Here is a 17,785-nt window from a genome sequence, read left to right on the forward strand (position 1 = left end):
AAGCGCAGCGGGGTAGGGGAGAGCACCCTGAAGGCCCCTGTCAACATTCACCGTCACCCCTTCCTGCCAGCTGGGGTAAGGACACTGTGGTGAGGACAACTTCCTACAATGGCAGAGAATCATCACAGCCATTACAGAAAAAACACCAGAGTTGGGACCTTTGCATGGATGAGAAATAAACTTCTTTTGCTGAAGTCACTGTTTGAGTGGCCAATCCCGTGTCCTGACACACCACTGTTACGTGTAAACTGAGGTCGGGGAGGTTTGCTGCAGTGCGTGTGGTGTTGACGTGGCTGTAGCAGCAATCTCACCTGGTCCTCAGGAGTGCAGCGATCAATATTCCATCGACAGACAAAGTGATATCCAGAGCTGGGGAGGCCGGTGCTGGAGGAGGCCAGAGAGCTCAGAGAGGATGTGGGTGTTTGGAAAACTCCGTGGAGGAGGCATCGTGGAGATGGAGAGGAGAAAGGCTTCCCAGCACAGGTCACTTTTCTCTCCCCTCTCCATAGTTGTACCAACCGGCAAGCTGCCCCCTCTGCTGGTCAAGCTGTGGGGGGCAGGCGGAGGAAGGTGCCTGAGGGGACCAGAGGAGCAGATTCGAGCTGGGACATGATGGATACCCGAGGGCTGGTCTAGAGGAGGGAAGGGAAGGAGTTGGGCACTGCTCCAGAGTGAGACATTTCTCAGCTGTGTCCACAAGACTCTGAGGACAAGGAGAGGGAGAGACACATTCAGAAAATGGCCACTGGGTCACGAAGAGGTCCCCCATTCTGGCTTCCCCCTTCTCCTCTGCCTTGGGGATCCTCCCCAGGAAGGCACCTTGCAGCCTGGCCAACAGGGACAGTCCTGTGGAGCTGCATGTGGGCCACACCCAGCCAGCTATTCTCTCTTCACCCACCTGTGTGAGTGGGATGTACTTAGGAAGTGGGGACAGTCCCAAACTGGTCAGGCTCAGGCTTATTTAGGAACCAGAGTTAGGATTCAGTCTATGACATGGTTGGGACTATTCTGGGTGAGAGAATTGTCCAGGGCAGCATCAGAAATTAGATGAGCACTGGAATCAACCTGTGACCCTGGTTAGGCTCAGCCTGGGTCAGGGTGACAGCTTAGTCTGTAACAAGGACCATAGCTCAGTCTAAGGCCAGTGGCAGGGCTCAGCCTGGGCCTGGAGTCTGGGCTCCTGATGGGCAAATGTTAAGTTCATACTGTGGATGAGTTCAATTTCATCAGTTTCCCAGGTAATAAACCCAAATGAAAGGCTGTCACGGCATGTCATTTCTTCCTTCTATGTTATATGTAGCCTTCGTTTTCCTTCTGGGCCCCTTCTTTACTGTTCTTTCAAACTTGTGGTTTAGGCCCTCTGTCCCTTTGGTAGAAGAGGATGTACAGACACAGAGGACAACGAGCTGCCCAAATTCTCATAGCAAGTGCAGGAAGGGCCAGAGCCAGGCAGGAGGCCAGTTGAGCAGGTGCCTAGCACAGGGCAGCCTGGTGGACTCACAGCTTCCTGCAGTGCTTTGGAGACAAGCCCCAGGTCACCCTGAAACCCACAAGCAGGGGACAGGCAGCAGGCAGACGGACGGGCAGCCTGCTGGAGGAGTTGGCAAGCAGGGATGTCCCGGATCAGAGCCTTGGGTCTCAGCCAAGGCTGTTTAGTTGGGGTAGAGGGTGGGGGCAGTGATTCATTCAGCCTGCTCTTCAGTGAGCCCCAGGGCAGCAATTTGCCAGTCCTGAGTGATGGAGCCGGGAACTGCCGAGTGGCCCGGAAGGGCAGGGACCCTCCTGGTCCTCGTGGGCACACTCAGCCACTAAGGGAAATATGAAGTGACGGTAAGTGACAAAATCAAAAATGTAATTAAAACAGATGGAACTAACCGGCGGGGATGATAAAAGCCATTCCCCAGGCTCTGGGATTTAAAGAGAGGTCACAGGACAACCCCATCCTGGCTGCACAGCCAGCAAAGAGGAGGCGAGAGAATGAGCTCAAGGATAGGAGCCAAGTTCTGTGGAGGACAGTGAGCAAACTGGGCTTCAGCTGCAGTGGAAGAGATTTAGGTCAGATACAAGAATGAACTTCCTGGAGATGAGGGCAGTCAAGCATTGGCAAATGTGTAATATCCTCTCCTTTTCCCAAGGACACATATATTCCTGCTGCACAGGCTGGACAATCTGACCTCTCCAAGTTCTGTGGGAACTAGAGATGGCCCCATTATCAAATGAGAAGGCTGCCCAGGTAGAGGGGGTCCCAGTGTATAATAAGCCCCAGAGGCTGCTTGCTGGCCGGAGCCTGGACAGGGGCAGTCAGCCCAGCCAGGCCCCGTGGAGGTGAATGTCACAGGGCTTGAACCATGGGGAGGTCTCTGAGTGTCCCTTCTTCTCCTGGGTGCAGCTGCTCCTCCACAGGAACAAGAGCAGAGCAGGCATGGTGGCCATACCCTGAACCCACAGAGGAAGCAAACAGGCTACCTGATCTTGGGCTCCTGGAGGCTCTGATGAGGGAAACCCAGGGCCCACAGGGAGCGCTGTCTAGACCCTCTCAGGGGGTGGGATGGCTGAGATCCATGGGGAGACTCGTGCAAGAATCAGGGGACTCAACACCAGCATCTGGGGCAGGCTTGCTTTGCCAGCCACCACTGAGAGAGCCAGCTTGGCTTCGCTCTGATGGATTGAACTGGCCAGCTTTACTGGGCCCCATTCTCCCTTCATTTTGTGCCAGTTCTCTGCTGGGCAATGGGGCAGGCCAAGGAAGTGGCTTCTTTATGTTTGGTGAGCTCCCAGGTTGGCGGGAGAGAAGAGACTCGCACTCCAGTGCAAGGCTGTCATTCAGTTCCCATTTATCAAGGACCTGCAGGGCCCAGTGTGGAGCCCTGTACTCAAGAAGGCAGTACTTGTAGAAGTCTATAGTTTGAGATGAATGAAATGCTTTGGTATTAACTCTAGGTGATATGTGGTGCACATGGTCCAGGAGGTGGGGAATGGAAGAATTTGGTGCAGTCTGGAGAATTCTTAGAGGAGGCAGGGCTTGAACCTGACCTTTGCAGGATGAGGAAGAACAGCTTAGAGGATTGTAAGAGGGAAATGCATCTTGGGTGGGCTAAATGTGTATGTAAGTTAACGTGTAGAGGTGGTAAAGAGTGTTCAGAAACTTCAGGACAGAACTAAGGTCAGGGGTGGAAAATAGATCCTTAGATGATCCCAGGAGATCCGTGGCCACTAAGGGGGTCTAAGGCTTCTCTACCTTCCCCAGGTAAAGAGATCCATCTCCAGGAGGTCAGACCCAGAGGAGAAGGCTGGTGAACCCAGGCTGCTGCAGCCCTCACTCTAAGCCCCAACTCCCCCCTCCACCAGACAGTGAAACCGGATGGGCACAAAGTCCTTCTGCACCCTCTCTCCCACCATGGCCAGGAGGTGATGAGCTCCGTGTAGTGGGGCCGGAGGCTTGTGTCCGCGCATGCTCCTTCTCCCTGGAGCTGCATCCTGAGCTCCTTTTGCTCTGAGGCTGATCGTCAGGGAGAATGTGATGGAGACAGGCTGGTCTTGACACCCCTGGACTATCTTTCACCACGAACACATCCTCATTATGGCTACTGAGCATAAAACAAGCCAGCATCTCCATCATTTCAAGCACGCCATCCATCCGTCCGTCACAGGCCCAGCAGTTATGCCCCTAGCTAGGACACTGAAATATCAGATCAGGATTTATTGGGGGCATTAAGTTGTAATTTATGCCACTCTTTTTCCCTGTTAGGGACAATCTTTCTGAAACATCTCTGTCTTCCTGATGCATCATTCCTAATGACTCAAGATGTGTGTTTCCACCTGCCCACCCGCAGCCCTCTTTTGGGCATGTTTTCTCATTGTCTCCCCAAACCCCATGAGTCAGCCTCTTGACAAAGCCCTTGCCTCTGACCTGAGAGAAAGGAGCCCCAGAGTATAAACTACATATACAAGTATGATAAATATAAATGGTCCTGACTAGCTGCTGGGTCCCCAGGGATACAAGCGTTCCAGAGGAACCCCAGTCCCTCACAACGGCAGTCCCAGCTCCATGGCCTTGAAGAAGTCACCTTTCTCAGGTCTTTCCCCTTCTCCTCCATAAAATGAAGGGGCTCACGGATGGACACTAAAAATGGGGGCTGCATATCCCGATGCCTCAGCTCGTTCATGGCAACACCTGGTGAAGGGCAGGAATTCTACAGTTCCAGAGGGAAGTCAGAGCCAAGTCCTAAGTCACCTTTCATGTTGTAGGGGACCCAATGGCTGCTGTTCTTTTGGGGGCCTGGGTGCTGGGGCTCCATATCTTCCTCTTGGCTGTCTTATTTCCTTCCTCTCCTTCCCTTTCTCCCTTCCTCTTCCTCTTCTTATCATCTGACATATGCTTGCCTTGAACTTTTCCTCCTGCTTTATCACACACTATGTGCTTCAGATCACATCTTGCCAGACCAGAAATAGTCCCAGTAGTTACCCTGACCTGAGCCAAGGTCTGAATCCAAATCCTCAGTCCCTGAACTCTAATTGTTCTTGTTTACTTCTTTGTGGGATGAATTGTGTCCCCCCACCCCCCGCCACAATTCACATGTGAAGCCCTAACCCCCAATACCTTTCATGCGACTATTTGGAGAAAGGGCCTTTAAAGAGGTAATTGAAGTAAAATGAGGCCATCAGAATGGACCCTAATCCAATCCAACCGGTGTCCTTATAAAGGGATAATTGGACTTCCAGAAACACCAGGGATATCCCCACAGAGAAAAGAACACGTGAAGAGGTAGCCAGAGGGTGGTCTGGTTACCACCCTAAGAGGGACCCAGACCTGCTGACACCTTGATCTGGGACTTCCAGCCTCCAGAGTTGTGAGAAAAATACATTTCTGCTGCGTAAGCTCTCAGCCTGTGGCGCTTTGTTACGGCATCCTTAGAAAACTAATACACTGATGTTTAACTAACCTCAGAACATTCCTGAACCCAGGCATTACCATTGAAGGCTGGGAAGTATTTTCACTTGCCTTCCTCAGTCAGTTCACTTCACACTATTCTGAGGTTATAGCTGGTTCTGTCCAAACTATGAGCTCCGGGGGCCCTTTCAGAGGAGGGATAAAGTTGTATGAGGTAAGGCGTGACAGAGAGGAAACTGTGAGTGGCTCCAGGCACCTGTTTTAATAAAACAGTTTACATAGTTGTGACAAGTAGGGAATCTTTTGATGAGATATATATATATCCAAGATATACACACACACACACAGTTTTTTTAATTTGAAATGTATTCATATGGTTCAAGAATGAAAAATATAAAAGGTGTATAATGAAAGGTTTCCTTTCACTCCCAGCTAAGATCCACCAGTTCCCACCACCCCCTCACACAAACTGCTATGAATGTCTTGTGAAGCCTTCTAGATTTTCTTCACACCTACATTAGCAAAACCAAATGTCTTCACACCTCCCCCTATTTTGCACAAAAGTTTGTATCCTGTGCACACCATTCTGCTCCTTTCATTTTTCACCTAATGAAATATTTTAAAAATCTTTTTGTTTCTTAATGAGCTCCTTTGTTCATTTTCCCAGCTACATAGTATTCCGTTGCAGGATTTATTTATAGTTCAAAATCCTCCACATCCTGTGACAAAAATGAGTAACATAGGAAGTAAGATTTACTCAAATGCCATCACCCAGAAAGAGCCCCTGACAGCAAAATGATGCATCTTTAGCTGAATTCTTGAGAATAGTCATTATGGTTTATTGAATCAAAGTAAGATTTCCTAATGTTTTATGACTTCTTAATGACATGGGGGTTTCTCTTAGTTTCTTTAGGATAGGCTCAGAATATATTCGACATTTATAAATATATTTCCAAATTTAGTCTTATCATTAATCATTTATTCTCAAGATGATTTTCAACTACTATATCCAGAGAGTCATTATCACTTCTATTTTTCATTTCACACAATTCAATGTTTATTATGTGTAAAAAGAAATCTTCCTGCACCCAATTACATTTTGAGGTGCCTTACAGGAGACCATACCTTCACTAGAGGATATTTGAGATAAAAGATTGATATGCTTCATAGCAGGGGTATCAGACTTCAGTTTGTATAGGAAATGACATCGGCTGCATAACACACCCCCGCCCTGAGATTCAGATTCCAGCTGGTCTGAGATGGGACCCGTAAGCTGAATTTTAGCAAGGAGATTCCTTTCCAGGCATCTACAATCCTCCCTTTGAAAAGCTGGTGAATGGGAAAGAAAGCAAGAACCACATTCTACACTGAAAATATTAAGGTTGTTGTAATTAATCATGAAATTCAGTTCTAAGTTTCCCGGCAGCTGAGGCCAAAGTAGAACCAAAAGGATATAGTGTTCCACCTGCCAAGACAAAAGGCCGGTTTTTCAGGAGAAGTAAACATGTTCCTGGCATTAAATCCTAAGTGGCATTTGTCATGGGAGCTATTTCTTGAGCTTCCCTGAGCTTCACAATGGGCAGCATCTTCCCTGGCAGTCCCACAAAAAATGCAGACAGGGTCTTTAGCATCCTCTGCAGAAGTCACAGCTGATCCCCAAGCCCAGCTCAGGACAAAGTTTCTGCAGGCAGTTTAGCCAATGTGAGCTGAGAGGTGAGAAAACATGGGCCACCAGAGAGTAAAAGTGCAGACACCTGTGACCCCTCAGAAAACCTGAATAGGGGCGTTAGATGTAACCGAGCAGAGAGAACAGGGAGACACACCACATGCCTGGAGCTTGTGAACTGGAGGGGAGACAGAGTCCTGTCCCTGGCCATGTCCGGTCTGAAGAAGGAGGCCTCACATGTTATCTTCTGGAGCTCCTGGAAGAAAGTGGCTGGAGGGAGAGGAGGACAGACAGCTAAGTCTTTGCACATTTCCTGAACCTTCAGCCATGGGGGCCGGTTTCTCTTTAGGCTGACATCTCAGGGATTGCAACATGGTAAACACTCATGGAGGGGAAAGGGCAGTAACCACCTGCTGTTCCCAGGATATCTTGAAAACCAATGGTGTTTTTTGAATCACAAGAGGCAGGAGGAAGTGTGTATGTCTAAACGTGGTCCTCAACTCCAGCCCCTGCCTACTCAAACTCTGGCAGGCCAAGACATTATAAAGCCTATCCCTCTGCTCTGCCTTTGATTCTCCTTCATTCTGAGTTGGAGAATGACCGTGGACTCCTGACCACCATCAGGGAGCCCAGGAAACTGTGGTCACTGAGGGTAGAGCTGAGTTGTAACAGACTAGCATGGCCTCTGGGGTGTCTTCAGTTTATCAGATGAGGTCTGTGATCCAAGGCAGATGCAGGAAATCATTGTTCCTCTAAGATGGAAAAGACCTTAGCAATTATGGTGGAGATTGCTAGTTATATACCACAATCCACTCTTTCATTGTTCCATAATGATAGAGTTGTAACTAGCCATGTGGCTGCTCAACTTGCAACTAAGTATGGTCATGGGACAAAATTCTCAACAATAGGGTTGATGAGTTACATGCCAACAAAACCTTGGCAGTGTGTTCCACCATACTCCCTTCCCACGAGCCCAGACGCAGACATGCTTGGGACCCAGCTACAATCGAGCAGCTGAGTAGGATGCCCTAGAGCAGCAGTTCTCAACCTGTGGGTCTCGACCCCTTTGGGGGTCGAATGACCCTTTCACAGGGTCACCTAAGACCATCCTGCACATCAGATGTTTACAGTATGATTCATAACAGTAGTAAAATTACAGTTATGAAGTAGCAACAAAAATAATTTTATGATCGGGGGTCAGCACAACGTGAGGAACTGTAGTAAAGGGTCGCAGCATCAGGAAGGTTGAAACCACTGCCCTAGAGCAATGGCTCTTCATCTTCAGTGTGCATCACAGTCATCTGGAGGTTGATTAGATCATTGTATCTGTGTTAATAACTCTGGATGTGAGAATTAAGAATTTGCATTTCTGGCAAGCTTTTGGAGTCATGCTGATGCTGTTGGTCCAGGGACCATTCTTTGAGTAGCAAGAACCTGAGGAATGAGATAGCTAGATCTTCTATCCCTGAATGACCACATGGAGCAGAGCCTCTGTACACCTGGGATGTTCATTTTGCAATGATATATCAGACTATCTTTTGTTTGTTTTTTGGGTTTTTTTTTTTTTTTTTGCAGTTTTTGGCTGGGGCCAGGTTTGAACTCACCACATCCGGTATATGGGGCTGGTGCCCTACTCCTTTGAGCCACAGGCGCTGCCCTAGACTGTCTTTTTTTTTTTTTTGAGACAGAGTCTCAAGCTGTCGCCCTGGGTAGAGTGCTGTGGCATCACAGCTCACAGCAACCTCAAACTCTTGGGCTTAAGCGATTCTCTTGCCTCAGCCTCCCAAGTACCTTGGACTACAGGTGCCCACCACAACATCCATATATTTTTTGGTTGCAGTTGTCATTGTTCCTTAGCAGGCCCGGGCCAGGTTCCAATCTGCCTCCCTAGGAGTATATGGCTGGTGCCCTGCCTACTGAGCTACAGGTGCCACCTACCAGACTATCTTTTAAAAGCAACTAAGTTCTTGCTAGGTCTCTATAGTTCAGAGCTCAATTTTACATCAGTTAACACAGCAGTCTCCTAGACTACTCTTTTGAATATAGAAGGCGATGCCCAGGCCCAGGAGAAAAAGGACCTACCCAAGGCACACACCAGTCAGGGGGCAAACTAGAGTGAGAACAAAGATCTCCAGTTCCTGGTGGAAGCCTGGGCCCTGCCTATAAATGCTGAGGGCACTACAGTCTTTTTTGCTCGCTGTGATATGCAGAATAATGCCCCCCAAATGTCCACGTTCTAATCCCTGGAATCTGGGAATATGTTAAATTATATGGCAAGGGGGAAGTGAGATTGCAGAGCAAGGTAAGGTTGCTGATTGGCTGACCTTTGAAAATGAGGAGATTATCTGGGTTGGCCCAATATAACCACAAGGTCCTTAAAAATGGAAGCAGGAGGTAGAAAAGCAGTCAACGTCAGAATGACATGATATAGAAAGACTCAACTGGCTCTGGCTGGCTCTGCAGACAGAAGGGGGGCATGAGCCGTGGAATGAGGGTGGCCTCTAGGTGCTGGAAAAGGAAGCAAATGTCCATTCCTGGATCCACCAACAGGAATACAGCCCTGCAGGCACCTTGATGTCAGTTCTGTGAGATATCGTCAGACTTCTGATGTCAGAACTGTACGAAAGTTAGTTTGCTTTGTTTTAAACCACAAAATCTGTGATTATTTGTTCTGGCACCTGTAGAAGACTGATGTTTGCTTGTGAGGCTGATCTGGCCCCCTGGGCAAGGGCTCCCTAAGAGCAGGTCTTCACCTCATCAGCCTCCCACAGGCACCTGGCTCAGGTCCCCAGGGAGAAGGGTGGAGGGAGGAGGAAAGAGGAGGACACACAGAAAAGCCATGAGCATAGGGATGTGTCCTTTCCCCCAAAACCAAAGAGAAAGACAGCGTTTGTGTGGCTGTTTGGGACTCATGGTACCCTCTAACTTCTAGAACTAAACCTGCCTCTGACCGCAGATTGAACCCAATTTGGGGCCCAGCCTGAGCCTTCATCCCACAAAGTTTAGAAAAAAATGTTAACTCCTTACGGGCAAAGCCAGGGTGTGACTGGCACAAACTAACCCTGTTGCCACAGTACAGCTCTTTAGGTCTCACCGAGGCCATTGGTGACTTCAGGAGAGGAGAGGCCACTGCTTTAGGATAGGCTCCCAGTGCACGGGGCAGGAGTGGGACAGGCAGGGGAAGGACTGGACAGATGGGAAAGCATGAGGATAGGACCCAGGCTCCATCTAGAGGGCTCCGTTGTGGGTGGTGGGGGCAGCTCATGGGCCAGGGAAGGGCATTTGGCCTCTGGAATGGAAGTGCCTGGGCCCTTTGTGTGTCTGGAGGACCCAACAGGAAGTCCGAGGACACTGCCAAGTGAAGGGTTGTGCAACTGAAGAGCAAATGCCAGCGAGGGAACTGATTCAGAATCCCTGATGGCTCTTCCAGGTCCCCCAAACCCAAACAGAACCCATCACCTCTCTGGCTCTTAGGGAGCTGCCCCAAGCCACAGCTGCAAGGCCCCCAGGTTCTCTCTCGCAGAAAGGCCTCCCTGATCTCCCAGCCTGCCCTGGTCTCCATGCTCTGACCCCTTCAGCCCTACCTTGCTTCCCCTCCAGCTCCCTGGGCCACCTAACAGGAGCGTCCTGAGAAAAAAGCCCTGTATCTTTCTGAAAACGCACTTGTGTCTGAGTTTGGAGAGCTGGAGGTGAAGGGCAGTGGTTTCCTCAGCCACCGCCTTTGGTGTTTGCTGGCAGACTCTGGAGGCAAGTCAGGAACAGGAGGTAGGAATGTGGAGCCAAGGACAGGAGCAGCTATTTGTAATCTTGAGATGTAGACTCAGCCTCAGCGCTGTCTCCTGTGTGACCCTAGCATGTCTCGTTAACATCTGCAAGATCTTATCTTCCTTATTGGTAAAATGAGAATATTAATACATATACGTTCAACCATGAGGGATGATTTATGGGGTCGGGCCTTAAAAATATCAGGAATTTTTATTCAGCTTTTGAAATAGGAATATGCAGAGGGAGTGGAACAACTGGCTGGATTTCCCAGCCCTTCTGGGCTAGAGTGAGGGGAATTATGCCAAACCAGGGTATGGATTAAACCCAATAATCCCCTACTAACATTGACTTCCAGGCCTAGAAGGAGACGGGGGGCTGTGGCCAAGAGGAGAGGGGGTGTTAGAGGTGTACTGTCTACCTATCTGGCCAAACAGCTCTGGAGGCAAGAACTGCACGAAATGGCCCGTCAGAGCAGGCCGGGCATTATTCAGACAGGGAAGAACCTACCTGTTGATCATTTGTTCCTTAGTGAAAATTCTGTGGCTAGTTTCCCCCTCCCCTAAAGGGCTTATTGACCAGCCTGAACCTTATTTGCCCGGAAGGACTCCTAAAGGACTCTCAGGCATCAAAGGGAGAAGAACTTGCCATGGGCCTCAGCTATGAAGCCATGACCTTCACTGCTCTTTCAGTTTGACTCAGTTACTCCTGGATTCCAGAAATACTCAAATGGTCTGTCTTGCCCTTCCCACCAGGATGAGCAGAGAATGACCATGCTGGGGAAGTAGTGAGTCCCCTACTGCCTCGGGAATTCAAGCTAGGCATCAGCCTCCTAGAGCATGTACTGATGATGGGCAGGTCATTCACATTTCTGAAAAATGTTGATTCCAAGATTCTGTGTTGAGGGACAAGCAAGCAGAGACTGTAAGGCCCTATTTTACTGTCCCCAAAAGTGGGCGTCCCACAGGCCTCCCTGGATTCCCTGACCCCTGCGCAGAGCTGACTCATGGGGCCTTCTCTCAAAAGGCCCATGAACAGCCACTCCCAGGTTGCATAGCCTTCCTCAGCTTTGCCGGCCACATGCCCAAGAATGAGTTCAGGGGCAGAAGGAGCCCCAGCTTGGACACGCCTCTGCCTCACACCAACCCTCCCCTGAAGCCGCAGGTGGCACATTTTCCTTCCTTTGGAACCAGAAAGGACTGGCAGCTTCTCCTCCCTTCTGGCACTGTTAGGATGAGGATTCATGCCAGCAAGGGCTGGAGTAGAAGGAAGAGGAGGAGAAGGAAAGGAAACAAGGAAGGAACTAACATTTAGAGAGCTCCTACTCTGCGCTCAGAACTGTGGGGTTGCTTTGCAAGCATCTGTTCATGCTTGCAACTACCAATTCATTCACAGATTACCTCCACGGACACGGAGTGACCGGTGATCAGGCCTGGCCCTGCCTTTGAGGAATCCCCAGAATAACAAATGCCGTGAAGACTATTTCATTTACCTCTTATGAAATCCATGGGAAGGAGGTATTATTTTTCCAGTTTTACAGATGAGGAAACTGAGGTCAGAGAGATTAAGCAACTGGCCTAAGTGGACACTGTTTGTATGTGGCAGAGCTGGGAACCAGAACGTGGTTTTCAATTCTATTACTGCTGCTCCTTCTTACTGTGTGTCTGTCTTCATCTGTAAAATGGGAGTGCAGCTCCCAATTGCAGGGTGGTTGTAAAGATTAGATGCGTGTTTAGCACTGCCGTGACGTAGATGTTCAATAAGTGGTTCAAGACGTAGTGTCTTTTGTGGCTCCGAGTCCCATGTTCTCTGGCTTCCTCCGGTGGATTTTGGAGACAGGTGCCATAGAGATGGACCTAGGAATTGGGGAAGGGAGGAGACAGTTCAGGACTTGGGAAAGTCTGCATCCCGTGGGAAACAGATATGTCAGCGAGTCATAATTGAGCACCAGCTGTGTTCCTCAGGATCTGAGAAAGAGATAGAAGATCCAGAAAACACAACCTTTGGGTAATTCTCAGCATGGCAGGGGAGGCAAGACAGACACAGAAAGACAGCGTGGGACACAGGCCTGGCTGCGTGCCCACAGCATGAATGGTGTAGGGACCCAGAGAGGGCACGGATAATCAGGAAGCTTCCGGGAGAAGGACAAACTTAAGCTGGGCCCTCAAATGATATAAATGGGTAAAGAGGAAAGAGCTGATGAGAGGCTCTTAAGCAGGCCTCTGGGAACCCTATTTTTAAATTTTAAAAATATTTTGAAATAATTGTAGACTTTATGAGGTTGCAAAAATAGTACAAAAAACCTTCCAAGTACCCATCACCCAGCCTCCCCTGTTGGTGTGGGGGAACATGGGGATAGCTGTAGCACAATAGTAAAACCAAGAAATTGACACCAGCATAATACAATTAACTAAATCTATAGACCTTACTTGACTTTAACCAGGTTTTTTTCATGCATTCTTTTTATTTTTATTTATTTATTTTTAGAGATAGGGTTTCGCTCTATCACCCAGCCTAAAACTCCTGGGCTCTAGCAATCCTCTCACCTTAGCCTCCCAAGAGGCTATAGGAGTACAGGTACATACCACCTGATGCCTGGTTAATTTTTTATGATTTTTTTTTCTAGGTTCTCTTTATGTTGCCCAGGCTGGTTTCAAACTCCTGGCCTCAAGTGATCCTCCAGCATTAGCTTCTCAAAGTTTTGAGACTACAGGTGTAAGCCACCAGGCCTCACCAGCACGCACTCTCTTTTTTTAATGTGTATATGTACATGTAGTTCTATCAGTTTATCACATGTACAAATCCATATTACTACCACCAAAATCAAGGTACAGAATGGCTCCATCGCTTCAAAAGAGCTCCCATGAGGTCCCAACTTTAAATTGCTCACATCTGTGGTCTGCTCATCGGACTGGGAGGGTCTGTCTGTTTTGTCCAATGAAGCCTTTCCAGGGAAAGCAAGTTGGGGCAGGGGGAGATCTGGGATTGGCCTAAGCCCCCTTCACAAACCCTCTGTGAAGAGGCTCACCTTGTCACTTTCCTGCAGACAGAGAAACTAAAATTCCAAAGATGTGATCCTAAGACCAGCACCCTGAGATTCAGAACCACGGACAGATCCAGGGCAACTGTGAAGGCAGAGGTTTATAAAGTCAAGAAAGAAGGCTGGATGCTTCTTGGTCACCTCTTAATCTGGATATGGGCCAATCCTGGGTGAGAACCAGTACCCCTTTCCACAGAGTTGCAGGGCAAGGAAGGGAGAGGACATTTCAGCAGTGCTGATTCCTGCTTGCCGTCTTTTTGCCATTATTAAAGGCTCATCCTAAGCCTCTTCTGTTCTGGGGATCTCTCCTTGACTTTCCCACCTTGCTGGCTCCCTTTTCTGAATTAATTCAACCCAAGAGCTGGCAGCAGCAGCATCCAAGACAGCCGGGAGCACACCATGTGCTTTTCTCTGCCTGCTCCCACATACAAAGCTGCACCCCCAGCCAGAATGCGAGTGCCTTGAGGAAGGACCAACATGTCCTTCACTTGTCTCTCCATTTTTTCCCCTCTTTTCCTCCCACCCAGCATAGCTCCCTGCAGAGCTAGGAACTCGGGCTCTTTCTGGAGGACACGTTGGCTAGGGGATGACTCTGTTCTTATTTGATTCTCCTCCAGAACCCCATCCTAGGCATCTTTCCTGTCTGGCACTGTTGGGGCAGGGAGCAGAGGGGCATATTCAAACCTCAATTTCCTTCCAGAACTCCTCAGCCCAGCTTCCTTCACTTTCTCCCATAATCTGTAAGGCCCTTGCCCCTTGGGATTCTCATCCATGGTCAGAATTGTCTGTGGAAATCTCTGTGCATCCTGGAATTGCCCTCACTAAGCTCAAGGAACACCTTCCCCAGCCACCTCTCCTGCCAGCATCATTGTCATGGATGCTGTGCTGTGTCACCCAGATGGCCCCAGCAAGACTGAAGGACTCATTCCTTCAGCTGATGAGAAGGTGGTTATTTGCCTGTTCTCATCTCTCAGCCCCTTTGAGAATTCTCTTAGCTGGAGAAGGTGTCCTTACCCAAGGTAACACCCCTTCCCAGGACAGTCCATACCCAGCCACTGGTCAATGGCAGGGTATTAAGGTCCTGTGGAATCCCCTGACACCTTCACGGAGACGGCACTGCTGCCCAGCTTCTCCCTCCGCACACTCCTGCTTCCTTCCCTTCTCCTAAGTGTTGGTCCTGAGACCACTTCCAGATGCACTTTCTGCATGCTGTCTGAGTCTGCTTCCAGGTGAACCCAACCTATGGCATCTCTAAACCATTGGCCCTGTCGAATTAAGCTTCTTCTGGCTCCTGTCTAGCTACTTAAACATAGGCCCACCATGGAAGAGTAGAGCTGCCATGTGTATCAGCTTCCCACAAGCCTCCTGAAAGTTTCTGTTCTCCGCTTTCTATGACAGTCTTCTGTCTTGCTTCAGAAGCAGGCCTGTGCTGAGGTCCCCTCGGTTACCTGGCATAGCGAAGGCAACTTTGAAGGTAAGCACATCAGGGTTTAGGCCCTGACTCCTCCATTAACCAGGTGGGGGCACTTAGGCAAGTTACCTAATCTCTCCAAGTCACCCTTTCCAGATCCGGAAGCAGAAATGGTAATAAAAATATCATAGGCCTGTTATGAGGATTAAATTTTGCAACACTAGCAAAAATGTTTCTAAAGCACAGTGCCTGTCACACAAATACTTGTATGCTCAACAAATATTCATTCCCTTCCCTTCTTTTGTGTCTGAGGGTACTTTCCAAACATTCATTGCCAATTAAGATTTTGTTTTTTTAATTGTTTTTTTATTAAATCATAACTTTGTACATTGATGCATTTATGGGGTTCAGAGTACTGCTTCAGTATACGATGTGAAATGCTTACATTGAACTAAGTAACACATCCATCACAATTATACTAATTTCTTAATAGTTTTGAAAGGTACCATTGCATCAATCACATTAGGTGAGGTCCCCCCAAATACCCTCCCTCCTCCATATCCCCCTTACCCTCCCTTCTCTCTCCTCTTCTCTTCTACTTTCTGGACTATAGTTATGTTTTGCCATTCTTATGCATGTGTAGATGATTATATATTGATTTCATAGTAGTATTGAGTACATTGGATACTTCCCCCCCCATTCTTGAGATACTTTATTAAGAAGAATATGTTCCAGCTCCATCCAGGTAAACATAAAAGATGTGAAGTCTCCTTCTTTTTCTTTTTATATGGCTGCATAGTATCCCATGGTGTACATATACCACAATTTGTTAATCCATTCATGGGCACTTCGGCTGTTTCCATGTCTTGGCTATTATGAATTGGGCTGCAGTAAACATTCTGGTGCAAATGTCTTTTAATTTTTGATCATATGGGTATATACTTAGTAGAGGAATTGCAGGATTGAATGGTAGATCTACTTTTAGTTCCTTGAATGTTCTCCAAACTTCTTTCCAAAAAGGTTGTATTAGCTTGCATTCTCACCAGCAGTGTAGAAGCGTTCCCTTCTCTCCACATCCTAGCCAACATCTGTAGTTTTGGGATTTTGTGATGTGGGCTATTCTTACTGAAATTAGATGATATCTCAAAGTAGTTTTGATTTGTATTTCTCTGATGATTAAGGATGATGAGCATTTTTTCATCAATTAAGATTTTAATATTAATTTTTAATAGTAGTGAGCATCACAGTATTGACTGAGCAGATAAGCACAAATGTGGTCTTTAGAAAAAGTTTTGAATTTTCCATGTGGTAGATTGGGGAGGTGGGATGGTGGTCATTTAAGTTAACTTTCCTTGTATGTTAGTCTTGTTTTTCATGCTGTTGGAAAATTCATGGCATTCAAAGAGAATTCCTCATGGTATGAAGAGTTGATGGAGCCTAGCCAAGCCATGTTTATACCTGGCTGGAACAGAGATTGTGTCTCCATAAGACCACCAGGATTAGCCCTTCTTCCTAAGCAATAAGTGAATGGGTTGGAGAGGAGGTGGTACCTTAAATTATGGCTGCTGGGGCCATACAACTGGGTGCTGGCATCTGGACAAGAGGATGTGAGAAGACTATCAGCCTGTTAAGTGAGTTTCAAGGAAGGATAACTTGTCCCTAAAATAACAGCACCAAGTATCCAACTCTTCAACAACCAACCTTTCTTCCCCAAAGCAATGGTGATGTCCCCAGAGAAATATCTTCTTGTTCCCTCACCCTACTTTCCCCCAATCCCTATTCCTCTCTCCCTAGGCAAGCTGGAGCAGCTCTGACCTCCCTAGAATTGGTGCTGCCATCTCATTGTGGCATCCCGGACTGGGTGTGCAGGACGGATGCTGGAGCGGGCGCAGGAAGCCAGGGCAGGACGCCACACACTGGGCGCGCGTTCCACTACAGCTGGGCCTTCTCTAACAACCCTGGGCCAGCGCACAACTACACCCGCGCAGCAGTGCTGGGCTCAGAGAACGCTGAATTCAGCCCCAATTAGAAGGCCATCTCAGGGCAGGCTGCCGGCACCAGCAGCTGCTATTTTGGGACGTGATGAAGGCACTATCTTCTCTTTCTCTCTCTTCACCATCTCTGCTCTGCTTTATCTTTCTCCTCTCTCTCCTGTCTCCGTTTCCATTATCTCTCTAGGTTTTTCCACCCGAGTATGCATTTCTTTTCGTCTCTTGATTTCTCTGCCTCCCTGCCTATCCCCATCTCTGTGACTGGCTCTCTCTAGATCTCTCTTATGAAATCAATTTGACAAACACGTATTCCCACCTCCTCTGCACCCAGCCCTGCTGGGCTCTGGGAAAGAAGCAATGTGCAGGGCCTTGATCTTGAGGAGCCTGAGTGCAATTGCTTGTCTCCCCTTCTCCCCACTCTTTTCTGCATCTTGACCAGCTCAGGAACACGGGGATCACTTCTGAAGGCCAAAGAAAGGGTGTATGTCCGGCCATCCCAACCTCTGGTCTACCGGCAGTTTCTGTGACCCAGGTTCCCAGTCCTGCCTTAGCAATTGGGAACTTCTCTCCTCCCCCACAGTCATGCAATTTCGGCAGGAAAAAAAAGGTTGGCATTTCTAGGGTGAGTCTGTGGCATCAAAGGCTCTGGGATGCCCAAGAGGCCTAAGGCATGCGGCCTACTTTGTCCTGGCCCTAGGGAAGCCTGGCCAGGGCCTATAGCAGGGGACATTTTGGTCTCCCTGGTGGGGTGATTTTTATTGTAACTTGATCTCGAGGTCTCTCTCTTGAGAGTAGCCATAGACCAAGACAGCCACTTTCTAAAAGAGCCAGGATGGGGTAAAGTTAGGGTTTGAGTATGTGTGTTGGGTGAGACACAATAAAAAAAATAAAACCAAAATGCAGAAGAAAAGTATTATTTACTAGTCCCAGATAGATTAGGAGTGCCAATGAGGGGCTGGCGCCAAGTCCAGAGGAGATAGGGAACTCAACCAACGGGAGGGAGGAAAGAGGGAGAGAGGGGACC

This window comes from Nycticebus coucang, chromosome 6, assembly GCF_027406575.1.
Source record: "Nycticebus coucang isolate mNycCou1 chromosome 6, mNycCou1.pri, whole genome shotgun sequence".
NCBI lineage: Eukaryota > Metazoa > Chordata > Mammalia > Primates > Lorisidae > Nycticebus > Nycticebus coucang.